The 7968-nt window shown below is 51.4% G+C and overlaps 1 protein-coding gene across 4 annotated transcripts in view; it reads left to right on the plus strand.

Moving 5' to 3' along the window:
- Nucleotides 1-6: 6 nt before the first annotated feature.
- TNIP2 (TNFAIP3 interacting protein 2) overlaps nt 7-7968 on the plus strand; it is a 20149-nt gene continuing 12187 nt past the window's right edge. For 2 of the 4 annotated variants that reach the window (XM_017863151.1, XM_017863149.1), the window contains exon 1: nt 7-249. The gene's annotated coding sequence lies outside the window, so the exon portion shown is untranslated. Of the gene's footprint in view, nt 315-7968 lie in introns of all 4 variants that reach the window. The other 2 variants (XM_017863150.1, XM_017863152.1) reach the window with 1 other exon arrangement.

Consider the following 7968-nt stretch of genomic DNA (forward strand, 5'->3'; position numbering starts at 1 on the left):
TGGGAGGGGACCCCGCGCGCAGCCGCCGCGCTCTGCACCCTGTACCACGAGGCCGGACAGCGGCTGCGCCGCCTGCAGGACCAGCTGGCCGCCCGCGACGCCCTCATCACTCGCCTCCGCGCCCGCCTGGCCGCGCTGGAGGGCGACGCCGCGCCGTCCCTGGTGGACGCGCTGCTGGAGCAGGTTGCGCGCTTCCGGGAGCAGCTTCGGCGGCAGGAGGGCGGCGCCGCAGAGGCCCAGCTGCGCCAGGTACCAGGGCGGGCACCAGAGGTGCTGCGGGCGCGAGAGTGCGTGTGGCGGCCGCCGGGTCCTGGGTGGGTGAGCGGGTCCCGGGTCCTGACGGGTTGAGGGAGCACCAGGTGCTGGGTGTGAGGGGCCTGGGAAGTGAGGGGGTGCCGGGTCCTGGGTGGGTCAGCGGGCCCCGGGTCTTGAGGGGTTGAGGGAGTACCGGGACCTGGGGTTGAGCGGGCCCCGGGTCCTGAAGGGTTGAGGGACCACCAGGTCCTGGGGGATTGAGGGGGTGCTGGGTCCTGGGGTTGAGGGGCACCAGGTCCTGGGGTGAGGGGGCGCTGGGTCCCGGGTGGGTGAGTGGGTGCTACACCCTGCAGGTGAAACGGTCCTGGAGGGTGAGGGGACCCTGGGTCCTAGGGGAGAGACGGGGACCAGGTTCTGCGAGGGGTAATGGGACACCACGGGCTGAGGTGTGCTGGGTCCTGGAGGGTGAAGGGGTGCCGGGTCCTGGGGGGTTTGAGGGGGGACCAGGTCCTGGTGGAGGTGAGGGAGCTCTGGGTCCTGGGAGGGGGTGAGGGCGCAAGGTTCTGAAGGGGATAAGGGAATGCTGGAAACTGGGAGGTTGGGAGGGCACTGGGTCCTGGGGGGTTGGTGAGGAGGAGGAGGCACTGGGTTCTGAGGAGGGGGGTTGGTGCAGTTCTAGGGTTCTCTGTGTGCTGTGTAGGTTCAGGTTGGTTCTTAGGGGTGTTTTGAAGTTCGTGTGTGGGAACACATTCTGAGGGGTGTGTGTGTGTAGTGTGTATGCTGTGTGTGTAGTGTGTATGTTCCGGTTGGTTCTTAGGGGTGTTTTGAGGTGTGTGTGCAGGAGACACATTCTGAGGGGTGTGTATGGTGTGTGTGTGTATGGTCTGTGTGTGTGTATGGTGTGTATATGGTCTGTGTGTGTGTATGGTGTGTGTATGGTGTGTGCGTGTAAGGGGTGTGTGTGTATGGTGTGTGTATGGTGTGTGCGTGTAAGGGGTGTGTGTATGGTGTGTGTATGGTGTGTGCGTGTAAGGGGTGTGTGTGTATGGTGTGTATGTGTATGGGGTGTGTGTGTATGCGGTGTATTGTGTGTATGGTGTGTGTGTATGGTGTGTATGGTGTGTGTATGGTGTGTATGGTGCGTGTGTTTATGGTGTGTATGGTGTGTGTGTATGGTGTGTGTGTGTATGGTGTGCGTGTGTGTATGGTGTGTGTGTGTATAGTGTGTGGGGTGTGGTGTATGTATGGTGTGTGTATGGTGTGTATGGTGTGTGTGTATGGTGTGTGTATGGGGTGTGTGTGCTGTGTGTGTGTATGGTGTGGATGGTTGTATGGTGTGTGGATGGTTGGTGTGTACGGTGTGTGTGTGCGTGTGTATGGTGTGTGTATGATGTGCATGTGTGTATGGTGTGTGTGTGGTGTATGGTGTGTGTGTACGGTGTGTGTGTATGGTGTGTGTATGGTGTGTACGGTGTGTGTGTGCGTGTGTATGGTGTGTGTATGGTGTGTGTGTATGGTGTGTGTGTACGGTGTGTGTATGGTGTGTACGGTTGTGTGTGTGTGCGTGTGTATGGTGTGCATGTGTGTATGGTGTGTATGGTGTGTGTGTGTACGGTGTATGTGTGCGTGTGTATGGTGTGTGTATGGTGTGCGTGTGTGTATGGTGTGTGTGTATGGTGTGTATGGTGTGCGTGTGTGTATGGTGTGTCTGGTGTGTGTGCGTGTGTATGGTGTGTGTGTGTATGGTGTGTGTGTATGGTGTGTATGGTGTGCGTGTGTGTATGGTGTGTCTGGTGTGTGTGAGTGTGTATGGTGTGTGTGTGTGCATGTGTATGGTGTGTATGGTGTGTGTATGGTGTGTACGGTGTGTGTGTGTGCGCGTGTGTATGGTGTGTGTATGGTGTGTGTGTGTGGTGTGTGTGTGGTGTATATGTGCGTGTGTATGGTGTGTATGGTGTGTGTGTATGGTGTGTGTGTGTGCATGTGTATGGTGTGTATGGTGTGTGGTGTGTATGGTGTGTATGGTGTGTGTGTGTACAGTGTGTCTGTATGGTGTGTACGGTGTGTGTGTGTGCGCGTGTGTATGGTGTGTGTATGGTGTGCGTGTGTGTATGGTGTGTGTGTGGTGTGTATGGTGTGCATGTGTGTACGGTGTGTGTGCGTGTATATGGTGTGTGTGCATGTGTATGGTGTGTATGGTGTGGTGTGTGTGTATGGTGTGTGTGCGTGTGTGTGGTGTGTATGATGTGTGTATTGTGTGTGTGTGTATGGTGTGTATGGTGTGTGTGTATGGTGTGTGTGTGTGCATGTGTATGGTGTGTATGGTGTGTGGTGTGTATGGTGTGTATGGTGTGTGTGTGTACAGTGTGTCTGTATGGTGTGTACGGTGTGTGTGTGTGCGCGTGTGTATGGTGTGTGTATGGTGTGCGTGTGTGTATGGTGTGTGTGTGGTGTGTATGGTGTGCATGTGTGTACGGTGTGTGTGCGTGTATATGGTGTGTGTGCATGTGTATGGTGTGTATGGTGTGGTGTGTGTGTATGGTGTGTGTGCGTGTGTGTGGTGTGTATGATGTGTGTATTGTGTGTGTGTGTATGGTGTGTATGGTGTGTGTGTATGGTGTGTGTGTGTGCATGTGTATGGTGTGTATGGTGTGTGGTGTGTATGGTGTGTATGGTGTGTGTGTGTACAGTGTGTCTGTATGGTGTGTACGGTGTGTGTGTGTGCGCGTGTGTATGGTGTGTGTATGGTGTGCGTGTGTGTATGGTGTGTGTGTGGTGTGTATGGTGTGCATGTGTGTACGGTGTGTGTGCGTGTATATGGTGTGTGTGCATGTGTATGGTGTGTATGGTGTGGTGTGTGTGTATGGTGTGTGTGCGTGTGTGTGGTGTGTATGATGTGTGTATGGTGTGTGTGTGTATGGTGTGTATGGTGTGTGTGTATGGTGTGTGTGCGTGTATGGTGTGTGTGCGTGTATATGGTGTGTGTGGTGTGTGTGTGTATGGTGTGTACGGTGTGCGTGTGCGTGTGTATGGTGTGTATGGTGTGCGTGTGTGTATGGTGTGTGTGTATGGTGTGTGTGTGCGTGTGTATGGTGTGTGTATGGTGTTTGTGTGTGTATGGTGTGTGTGTGTATGGTGTGTGTGTATGGTGTGTGTGTGTATGGTGTGTACGGTGTGTGTGTGCGTGTGTATGGTGTGTGTGTATGGTGTGTGTGTATGGTGTGTATGGTGTGTGGTGTGTGTATGCTGTGTATGGTGTGTGTGTGGTGTGTGTATGCTGTGTATGGTGTGTGTGTGGTGTGTGTATGGTGTGTATGGTGTGTGTGTGTATGGTATGTGTGTATGGTGTGTGGTATGGTGTGTATGGTGTGTGTGTATGGTGTGTATGGTGTGTGTGTATGGTGTTTGTGTGTGTATGGTGTGTGTGTGTATGGTGTGTGTATGGGGGGTGTGTGTATGGTGTGCGTGTGTATGGTGTGTGTGTATGGTGTGTATGATTTGTGTGTATGGTTTGTGTGTGCATGTGTATGGTGTGTGTGTATGGTGTGTGTATGGTTGTGTTGTATGGTGTGTATGATGTGTGTGTGTATGATGTGTATGGTGTGTCTGTATGGTGTGTGGGCGTATGGTGTGTGTATGGTGTGTGTGTATGGTGTGTGGTGTATGTGTGTATGGTGTGTGTGTGTATGGTGTGTATTGTGTGTATAGTGTGTATGGTGTGTGTAGTGTGTGTATAGTGTGTGTGTAGTGTGTGTATGGTGTGTATGGTGTGTGTGTATGGTGTGTGTGTGTATGGTGTGTGTGTATGTATGTGTGTGTATGGTGTGTGTGTATGGTGTGTATGGTGTGTGTGTGTATGGTGTGTATGGTGTGTGTGTATGGTGTGTATGGTGTGTGTGTGTATGGTGTGTGTGTGTATGGTGTGTATGGTGTGTGTGTGTGTATGGTGTGTGTGTGTATGGTGTGTGTGTATGGTGTGTATGGTGTGTGTGTATGGTGTGTATGGTGTGTGTGTATGGTGTGTATGGTGTGTGTGTGTATGGTGTGTGTGTGTATGGTGTGTATGGTGTGTGTGTGTGTATGGTGTGTGTGTGTATGGTGTGTGTGTATGGTGTGTATGGTGTGTGTGTATGGTGTGTATGGTGTGTGTGTATGGTGTGTATGGTGTGTGTGTATGGTGTGTATGGTGTGTGTGTGTATGGTGTGTGTGTGTATGGTGTGTATGGTGTGTGTGTGTGTATGGTGTGTGTGTGTATGGTGTGTGTGTATGGTGTGTATGGTGTGTGTGTATGGTGTGTATGGTGTGTGTGTATGGTGTGTATGGTGTGTGTGTGTATGGTGTGTGTGTGTGTATGGTGTGTGTATGGTGTGTATGGTGTGTGTGTATGGTGTGTATGGTGTGTGTGTGTATGGTGTGTGTGTCTGTATGGTGTGTGTGTGTGCACGTGCATGTGTGTCTTGGGTCCAAGGTCAGTGTACTCATATTGTGTTCTAGAGTCCCTTACAGCCCTCACCTATACATGTGTCTTTCACTAGTGGCGCTTCAACTCTATGCTGGGAGCAATGGCAAATGCAGCCCCTGTGTCTGATAATGGACACAAATCCTCGGCTGGGTGCACTGGCTCCTGCCTGTAATCCCAGCACTTTGGGAGGCCAAGGTGGGTGGATCACGAGGTTGGGAGATCGAGACCATCCTGACTAACACGGTGAAAACCCGTGTCTACTAAAAATACAAAAAAGTAGCCAGGCGTGGTGGGCGCCTGTAGTCCCAGCTACTCGGGAGATGGAGGCAGGAGAATGGTGTGAACCCGGGAGGCAGAGCTTGCAGTGAGCCGAGATTGCACTGCTGCACTCCAGCCTGGGCGACAGAGCGAGACTCTGTCTCAAAAAAATAGACACAAATCCTAACTTTCCTCTCTTTGTCCTTGTCTGTGATGTTTATGTCTGTGTTTGGTGATAAACTATAAGCACCACCACAGCAGTGTGAGTAACAGTTTTTTTGTGGAATAGTCTTTGCAAGCATCTGGAACATTTGGGTGAGCTCTGGCATCTGTGACTCCGTTTGATTCATGGCTGTCATCCTAGTTTTCCCAGGAAAGAAACTAAAGCTGCAAAGGCAGTAGCCTGCGAAAGGTAGTTTTTGTTTCCAGGGTTGGCCCCACAGCCTAATTTTAGAGAGAAAAAGAAACATGCCTTTGAAAAAAAAAATTATAAAAGCAATTTTGAATATCTGAAAAACAAAGAATAAAGTAGCCACTGTAATCCCTCAGTGCAGGGATGACTCGTGTCAATCTCTTGGCATGCCTTCTTGCTGTTTTTCCTCTGTGTACACTTGGCATGGCTGTGTTCATGCTATGTATACAGTTCCGCTTAATATTAGGTTGTCAGTATCTACATCATTTAAAATACTTTTAGCAGCCGGTGTCTCCACGACTCCACTCTCTCCCTCTTTCTGGAAGGTAGATCCCGACTCACTAGAGCAGAAGGGAAGTTTAGAGGTCCCCTGGTCTACACCAACAGGTTTTAGAGTTGTGGACACCAGGAGCCACAGATGAGTACAGACCAAGGACCCGGACGGCCACTCTGAACTCATCTCCAGAATGTTGGTGGGACAGAGGATGCAGGGACCTCACAACCAGAGCAGTATACTTGCAGTCTGGTGGCCATTGGTGTTCAGCTCACATGTGTCCCCTGTGTCCTATGTATCTGGCCACTCACCAAGCAGCTTATTGCAGCTTCCTGGTAGCCTCAGATAGAATTAGGTCTGTGGTCCCAGTATTACTGGCCCTGGTCCTGTCTTACCAACATGTGAGCATATAGGTTTTGTTTTGGGATTTTCATTTATTTATTTATTTTGAGATAGGGTCTCACTGTGCCACCCAGGCTGGAGTGCAGTGGCACAAACACAACTCACTGCGGCCTCAACCTCCTGGGTTTACATGATCCTCCTGCTTCAGCCTCCCATATAGCTGGGACCACAGGAGTTTGCCATCACACATGGCTAATTCTGTTTATTTATTTATTTTTTTGTAGAGACGGGATGTTGCTGTGTCACTCAGGCTGGTCTAGAACTCCTTTCTTCCAGTGATCCTCCTGCCTTGACCTTCCAAAGTGCTGGGATTACAGGCATGAGCTGCCATGACCCGCATGGGATTTTTAATTATTTAAGGAACATTTTAATGATTTTTTTTTTTTTTTTTTGAGACGGAGTCTCGCTCTGTCGCCCAGACTGAAGTGCAGTGGCCGGATCTTGGCTCACTGCAAGCTCTGCCTCCCGGGTTCACGCCGTTCTCCTGCCTCAGCCTCCCGAGTAACTGGGACTACAGGCGCCCGCCAGCTCGCCTGGCTATTTTTTTTGTATTTTTTAGTAGAGACGGGGTTTCACCATGTTAGCCAGGATCGTCTCGATCTCCTGACCTGTTGATCCGCCCGTCTCAGCCTCCCACAGTGCTGGGATTACAGGCTTGAGCCACCGCGCCCGGCCCATTTTAATGATTTGGTTGTGTTTGTTTGTTTGTTTTAGAGACAGGGTCTTGCTCTGTGACACTGCCACCTGGGCTGGAATGCCTTGGGGCCATCATAGCTCACTGTAACCTTGAACTCCTGGGCTCAAGCAGCCCTCTCGTCACAGCCTCCCGAGTGGCGAGGACTCTAGGCGAAGAGCCCACCGCAAGGACTGTAAGCCACCACACCTGGCTACCTTTTTAAGTTGTTGTAGAGATGGGGGTCTCATTGTGTTGCCCAGGCTGGTCTCAAACTCTTGGCCTCCGGGGATCCTCCTGTCTCGGCTTTCCAAAGTGCTGGGATTATAGGCATGAGCCACTGTGCCTGGCCTTATCTGGTATCTTATGCAATTACATACTTATTGCTCATCCCAGCATTTAATCTGAGGTCAATCACAGAACCTGTGGAAGAATGGAGAGGTTTGTCACCTCCTGTAGGCCCTGGGTTCACTGAGGTGGCAGTGCAGAGTCAAAGACACAGCAGGAAGCAAGCTGTGGCTAGGTTGCCCTCATCTATGGCTGTGTTAGTGAGCCCGTTAGGAGCAGGAACCCTGGACCAATAGGGACTGAGGGCTCCTAGAGAGAGCGCTGAGGCTCAGGGAGTGGAGCAGCTGACCAGTGCATCTGTGATCAAGCTGTGGTCAGTGTGTGATGGGGCAAGATCAGGCCAGAGAATTGTGATCTTCACTGCAGCCACAGCTGGACTTAAGACCTTACCTCATCTGTAACACAAGGCCTGAGTGGACAGCTTTGCAAAGCTCCTCCGGTTAATACTTTCTGGAATAATGGCACCAATTCATTATGCAACCTGTTACTGCGCAAGCCCGTCCTGTCACCACTCTAGGGACCCGCTTCATAGGCTTTGCCTGGTCCTGGCATATCAGCCCCCTTTCCCTTCCAGCTTAGCTTAGCTTTGCTCTGCTTGCTTTCTTGGCTCTTTCTTTCTTTTCTTTTCTCTTCTCTTCTTTTCTTTTCTTTTTTTTTTTGAGACGGAGTCTCGCTCTGCCACCCAGGCTGGAGTGCAGTGGCCGGATCTCAGCTCACTGCAAGCTCCGCCTCCCGGGTTTACGCCATTCTCCTGCCTCAGCCTCCCGAGTAGCTGGGACTACAGGCACCCGCCACCTCACCCGGCTAGTTTTTTGTATTTTTTAGTAGAGACGGGGTTTCACCATGTTAGCCAGGATGGTCTCGATCTCCTGACCTCGTGATC

Source organism: Rhinopithecus bieti, unplaced genomic scaffold (assembly GCF_001698545.2).
Source record: "Rhinopithecus bieti isolate Rb0 unplaced genomic scaffold, ASM169854v2 scaffold_68244, whole genome shotgun sequence".
NCBI lineage: Eukaryota > Metazoa > Chordata > Mammalia > Primates > Cercopithecidae > Rhinopithecus > Rhinopithecus bieti.